The sequence below is a fragment of the Haplochromis burtoni genome, unplaced genomic scaffold, assembly GCF_018398535.1.
Source record: "Haplochromis burtoni strain Fernald_Lab_line unplaced genomic scaffold, NCSU_Asbu1 Contig_439, whole genome shotgun sequence".
NCBI classification, from domain to species: domain Eukaryota; kingdom Metazoa; phylum Chordata; class Actinopteri; order Cichliformes; family Cichlidae; genus Haplochromis; species Haplochromis burtoni.
Window position 1 is genome coordinate 313,341 of NW_024582800.1, and position 7,403 is coordinate 320,743.

Genomic DNA, 7,403 nt, shown 5'->3' on the forward strand with positions numbered 1-7,403 from the left:
TTAAAGAGCGTGTGCACTTTCTCACACACTGTTACGATCAAATGATGAAGTATTTGCTGCAAGTATCTGAAAAACTGAGATTTAGGGCTTGGTCTAGAGGTGCTTTGCCGCTTCAGGACCTGGGCATCTTGCTGTAATTAATGGAAGCATGAATTCTGTTCTCTACCAGAAAATCCCGAAGAAGAATGTCTGTCCATCAGTTCATGTGCTGATGCTCAAGTACAAATGTATTACGTGTTTAAAAGTTGAATACAAATTTAATGCCACAAACTTGAGTTGTCATATACATCTGTGAGTTTATGTGTACAACAGTATGCACATGTGGTCTATGCATACACACACTTTAATCTCAAAAATTTGCTGAAATTAAAGTCATAATCTTTCTCAGAATGCTGACTTTTTCCCCAGAATTTGTTTTTCTCAGAATTCTGATGGAACTTTGACTTTAATCTCAGAATTTTAACCTTACTTAGAATTCTGACTTTTTTCCCCCACAGAATTCTGGAAAAGAAGAAAAAAAAGACCTGCCCACTTTTTTCCCCCAGTGGCTCCTCCTCTTCTTCTTCTTCTTCTTCTTCTTCTTCTTCTTCTTCTTCTTCTTCTTCTTCTTCTAAAATCACTCTTTAAAAAATGTGGTTTGTATTTGCTCCAGGTACCTTTTGTTGTAATATGCAATATATATAATCTGAAACAGGTAAGTGTCACAGATATGTCAAAAAAGGAAAGAAAGAAATCAGGTAGTGTGTGTATATTTTTCATGGCACTATATTAATAGATAAAGCTAAAACTTGGCACATATTTTTACTTGTAAATGGTAAATGGCCTGTATTTATATAGCGCTTTACTAGTCCCTAAGGACCCCAAAGCGCTTTACATATCCAGTCATCCACCCATTCACGCACACATTCACACACTGGTGATGGCAAGCTATGTTGTTGTTGTGGTCCTTATATTGATTAAAAATTAGCTCTCTATTGTGTGTGTGTTTTTGTGTTAAATGGACAAAAGAGTACAGGGACTACTTGTTAAGCTAAAGAATGACTTAAGAAACAGGCAAGAAAACAAGTAATGCCCTGAACCATGTTTAAAGGTAATAGTGAACAGGCAATTATTTCACGAGTAGCACGAGTGTTATAGCTAGGGTTGCCGAATCTTTAACTATCAAATAGCACAATGCACAGTCAGCTGGGCATAGCGTAAATATGCACTGTCCATCCATAATCTTATAACAAAAATACTGTAAAATGTTGGTTTTCAGTTTAATCAATACCTCATGTAAAACAATAAAGACAAATACAGTAAATTATAACAGAAGTCACAAGGCCATTTCCTTTGAAAAATAAGCAAAAAGGAAACAAATACTGTAAATACAGTCTTCATTTACCCAGCTTATTCTACTACGCAGACCAAACAAACGACCCCTTCTTTTCACTAATCACGTATTACTCCACACTTGTATGCGGGACAGGCCGTCACTGTATGGAACGCGAAGTACGATTGCGGTCAAATCAGATTTGGTATTTGTAAGAGTGCCATCTGTTGGTCAGAAAGTGACATTGCAGTAACGGTCCGGGGCATTTAAGGTCGAGTAAGGGACAAACCAATGACAGTATAGAAATCAGTTTTGCGCATTATACTGTGGTATACCTTAGTTGCCACTTGCCTAAATTAGGATTATCTTCCAGTGACAATTCCCAAATATAACGGGTAAGCAAGAAAATGAAATAGTTATAATACTAATAATAAATATTTAATGTTAACAAAAACACAGGTTTGGTTCATTTTTTGTCACAGTACCTAAAACTGATTAGCTGCTAGCGCTAATGTAGCCCTTACCATTAGCTTATTGCTCAGGTTCTTGATAACCTTTTGTTAAGTTTTCGTTTGTGACATACATCATGTTTTTATATGTGGGTGTTTCTTTTAATTATAGCGATATTTACTTCTTTATAAAGTGATGTCTTTACAAGCAGTTAACCTAGTAAAAAGCAATTCCCTAATGCCTAGCAGCCCGTCCTTACTGATGTTTGTATTTTGTCAGTGCAGTTGATGGTAACTTGATGGTAAGTTGATGGTGTAGTCCTGAAGGTATCTTAAATATTAGTCATTCTCTATAGGTTTAGTGCAGCTAATTAAAAGTTTTACATAACAAGCCTTAACAGGTTGATATTCATAATCCCTTCACATGATACTTTTAAAGCAGTAGATCTAGTTAGTCTGCATACCGAAAGACTAAGCCAAGCTGATCAAGAGGTTTTAACCTTAAATAGGTCCATAGTAAACATTGAAATTGCTTTATGGAAAGTGAGAGAAGCATTGGTTTTAGCCCTCATGAGTTTTATCTAAAGCTAGTAGCAGTATATGTGTATGTTTGATTAAAATAAGAATTTGATCAACATATTGTATGGGCAGCTGTGGCTCAGATGGTAGAGCGCACCATCTATCAGTTGGAAAGCTGATTGCTCAATTCCTGATTTCTGTAGCCCACATGCTGAAGTATCCTTGGGCAAGATACTGAACCCCAAGTTACCTCTGATTCATGATCAGAGTGTGTTTGTGAATGTTATAAAGTGCTTAGGCATATATAAAATTGCTGTACGAATGTGTGAGTGATTAGGTGGATGAGACTTGCAGTAGTACTTGAAGTGTTGAGTAGAAAGGTGCTTTTTAAGTACCAGTCCATTTATTTATTTATTTCTAACTGATTTGTTTTCATGATTTCTGAAGTTGGGCGTACTCCACTGTGCATTATCCTATTAACTATTAAGGTGTATATTTTTCTCTGTTCACTGTATCAGCTCAGTTGTATCACAGATGTCCTAAAAGTGCTATGTTGTCTTTTGCAGTGTAAGAGAAGCTGCAAAGATCACTGACATGACATGTGAAGAGAAATCTGAGATCTCCATGGCAAAGACACGTCAGCGTAAGCCCAGCATATATTAGCAGTATTTTTTACTCGCTTTCAGAAAAACATCCGTTTAGATTTGGGGTTTTTTTGTGATTTGAAGAAGAAAATGTTCTCAAGATTCATTTAACTGTCATAATGCAACACAAGTGTTGTTTGTAACTGCGTGAGTGGAGGTGGTATCATAAATACATCTCACAATTAGAGTTCTCTTTATTACAGGCCACTAGATTGAAATAAAGATTTCTTTGCTGTCCATGAGATCAGGATTTATTTGAGGCTAACACAGTTACATATTTTTTTCTTTGTGGCGTTTGAATGTTATCCCTATTCCTGGGTGGGTTTCCTCACATACTCCAACTTGCTCCCACAGTTCAAAGACTTGTGTGTCAGGTTAATTGATGAGCCTAAATTAGACAGAGATGAATGGCAGATAATATGCTTAAAGTGTACAGAACAAAGAGCATTGCATGATTGTATGATTAAATGTGGCTTGTAGTCTAAAGTGCTCTGAGTGGTCAGTAAGACTAGAAAGACTTCCGAAGTGAAATTGTTAAAAATCAACTAGTAAAAGCATTGTGGGTATTAGTAGTGGTATCTATTATTGAGTATTTGCATCAATGTCATTACAGTGTTGTCAGAAGCTCAGTTACTTATGAGAGACATTGAAGAGATGATGAATTGGTGTGCATCGTTAGATCTCTCCAACCAGAGACAGCAAAGAATGGTATGTTTACAGTGAACCACGTGACTGTGCTGCAGACCACAGTCAGCCCAGAATCAAGTATTTTTATTTGTCAAATCTCAACCATATTCCTTTGAGGAAACTTACCCGGCTGAGTTTACATAATGTTTGTCTTCTTTGTTTCTAACCCACTGTCTTTCTGTTTTTAAATGGGTTTATTTGTTTAATTAATTTAATCCTGTCTCTATCATACTTAATGAAGCTGATACTATACTTCTGTTATAACAAGGTCACAAGTGGTCAGGTTATGAGTTCCCTATAGTTGCATAGCAACCCAGTTAATTTCTCTTCTTAGCTGCAAGAAAAGGATATGCAAAGTAAATCTGAATTGCCATTAATATAAAATATATTTGACACAGACGTTAACCGTTTCAGTCCATTTAGTTTCACTTTAGGCTTAGCCTCTGGACATCTCTTACATTGTCTTCCATCCATGCACTCTAAGCACTAGACTAGACCCTCCTGACCTCTTTCCCAAAGTGCCACAGGGGGTGACGGATAAATAAAACTTTTTGCCAGAACCACTGGGCAGAATCAGAAAAAGAATTCTATTTGCTAAACCATAATATCTTTAATGCATGTCGTTCTGATTTAGGAGCTGTTATTTCAGTGAGTAGATTTACAGCAGCCTTGACAGCTGCATCAATTTCATCCGCACGTGTTGCCAGCCTCAGCCCCACCTACAAATGTAACGATTGGCCCAATCGTTTCAGGAAACAAGACGACCAGCGATCCATGAGAGACTGTTCAGTCTCACAAAAATAAAATTTGAGCTCCAGGGTTCTACCTCTAGAACCTAATTAGCAGGAGTGAGGACTCCCTATAAATAATTTTTCTCACAGGACAGATATAATAGTGTGTGTACGCACGCACACACACACTAGAAAACACATAAATGAATGCGCAGCTTCTGTCTATTGCAGCTGTTAACAAAGCACAAAGGATGCACAAATGACCTTGTTATTATTTTATGTGCTGAGGCATAGTGTGCACAGCACAGCCTTGTGTGCATGTTGTTGTTGTTGTGACAGAATCAGCAGGAGTGTCGGGCCAGCATAGAGGAGGACGGAGAGACCTTGGTCATAGAGGGCTTCAGGTTTGAGAGTGCAGCAAGCAGGCAGGAGCTGAAGAGGCTGAGTTCACAGGCTGCTGCAGGAGGATGCCAGGGTGACACGTGACTGACTTCCAACTTTGTGAGTCCATTATGCAGGCTGATCAAGGTCGCATGACTGACAGCGGTAGAGGAAAAAAACCAACATAACACATGTTTACTCTTATATATATCTCTGAAGCCATATATATGATCTAGTATAAAGAATACTTACTATTTTAAGGAAAAGTGTTTCTAAATATTTTCTGTAAGACTATAAATTTCCATTTATTGTTGGTTTTTTAAAAAATATCTTTTATTAGTAGTTTGTCTGCTTGTTGTATTCAACTGTGGTGCATTTAATTATAGTGCTGGACATTTTCCCCGGTATGCAACAACACGCTGTGAATGAGAGCTGAGGGGAGGACATGGTCTGCTCTCTGATTACACGGAGCTTTTAGGCTGTTCAGTGTCTTTCCTGTTTATACTATAGTGTAGCTTGTGAGTGCTTTTATTATAGTGAAGTTTCATAGCTCACTGTGCTTGCTAGTACAGCTGGCTTAACAAAGTACTGTATTATAAATAAAATATTACATTGCCTTTCTTGGACATCTAAGAGTCATATTTTTGTGTGTTTTTAATCCATGGTGAAACTAGTATTTACAAACCTTTATGATGAGTTTATAAACTTGTTTTACTACTTTTTGTCTGTAATAATTTAAAATATATATTAACATCATTGTATTCATTTCAAAAGGGAAAGGGCTGTAAAGATAATTGTTAAAATTAGTTTATTCACTTGGTTATTCTTAAATATTTGTGTTATCTATGTTTTACCTTACAGTTACCTTAGTATTCTTGCAGAAGCAAATGAGGTTACAGCTCAGGTCATTATATATTGTTTGACTGTACTGCGTCGGACAAACCAGAGCGCAGTGTCCTGCAGAACAATACGCTTCAGCCATTTATTATCTTGTCAAATCCCTTAAAATGTTGAGGGCTTTAGGATTGCAGTCCGGCCTCGTAACTTCTTTCAAAAGAAGCACCATCACTATGCTGACATTGAATTAAACATGAAAATCTGTAGTTTGTCAAATATATTCTGAAGCTGGTGAATCCATTGCTCTGTTCGTGGTCGAGAAGGACTAGAGCAGGGGTGGGCAATCTCAGTCCACGAGGGCCGGTGTCCCTGCAGGTTTTAGATGTGTCCTCGAACCAACACAGCTGATTTAAATGGCTAAATTAGCTCCTCAACATGTCCTGAAGTTCTCCAGAGGCCTGGTAACGAACTAATCATGTGATTCAGGTGTGTTGACCCAAGGTGAGATCTAAAACCTGCAGGGACACCGGCCCTCGTGGACTGAGATTGCCCACCCCTGGACTAGAGGCTGTTTGGCTGCGACGTGAACCAACAAGACCTGGCAGAAGAATAAAAAGTGTGAGAGCATCAATGTAACCAATTCACAAACTCCCAATTAGAATGTCAGATGAACGATTAAGCCCAGAAGTTTACCAAGCATTAACATACTAAACAGACTGACATAATATATGCAAATAAGGTCATTATTATGCATGTGCTAGTTCAGTGCCCAAATTAAGTCCTCTTTTGGAGCACTCGGGATATGTTTGCAAGCACCAGCTCTATGACAACATGTTATAGAAATAATGGTCACTTGAAAAATCTAATTAGCTCTACATTTGATTGTAAGCTGTATTAGTCACTGGAACATGAAGAAAGCTTGAATTAAAATTAGCAACTGAAGCTAGGGAGAGGAATAGAAGACAGAATCTAATCGTGGATTGTTTGGACATGCGATGCGCCGACATGCTGACGAAAGCATCCTGTAATCAGACTGAGTGGCATAAGAAGTGGTGAAAAAGCATTTAGCAGATGCTGAATTAGTGATGACTGAAGTTGCTTTGTTGTTTATCAGTCTTGTGTTTTCATCCTTAAGTGCTGCATGAATTATTTATGTTTCAGCCCACGTAATTGGTGGGAAAACAAACAACAACAGCAGAAAGAATGGGGAAAAAATACCAGACCAGGAGAACACAAGTATTAATCAGTTGTGTGGTCCTTAATAAATTTTTCTAACTCTCGGGACTTTGAACCTCTTCAAACTGTTGCTGCAGCTGCTGCAGTCCCTTCTTTAAAACGTCTTGTAAAGGAGCCATGGTGCTTTATTGCTCCGTGTCTTTTTGATTGCAGTTGCGGTTTGTTGTCGGCTGATCTTCTCATGTCTGTTTTTCATATAAACATCTGCTCTCAATAAATCTGCACTGATGAAACCACGAGGTCTGAACCAACAGCAGTTGCCTGCTATGCACACTTTCTGCCAGAAGGGGATGCTGTTTCTTGTGATTTTATGTCATTTGTCCCCGTGCGTTAGGCACTCGAGTGATTACAGCGAATGGCAGCATCTGTGGAGGTAATGTGCCTGAAGGCTGGGCCCTTAATCAGTTGTCTTTTACAGTCTTTATGCCTGATATAGAAATAGTAGAGAGTAAGGTATGCAGAATACATTCATCTTTGTCTCTTGGCAAAAAAGAACAATTTCACCTATTATTAATCACCAGTGAAACGTGTGTGGATGGTAGGTCACAGTAGACTCTCTCTGATCTTTTTCTCTGCAATATAACACCCCATCAAGTACCACTGCACT

At 38.1% G+C, this 7,403-nt stretch overlaps 1 long non-coding RNA gene across 2 annotated transcripts; it reads left to right on the forward strand.

Annotated features, from left to right (window-relative positions):
• The first annotated feature begins 952 nt into the window (after window positions 1–952).
• Window positions 953–5,349, forward strand: LOC121812118. Of its 2 annotated transcripts, XR_006052875.1 has the most exons (5): window positions 953–1,707; window positions 2,847–2,923; window positions 3,538–3,632; window positions 4,682–4,843; window positions 5,110–5,349. It is a non-coding gene; the product is annotated as an uncharacterized LOC121812118 (long non-coding RNA). The 2 variants fall into 2 exon arrangements; XR_006052876.1 differs by having other exon boundaries at window positions 4,682–5,349.
• The last annotated feature ends 2,054 nt before the right edge of the window (window positions 5,350–7,403 follow it).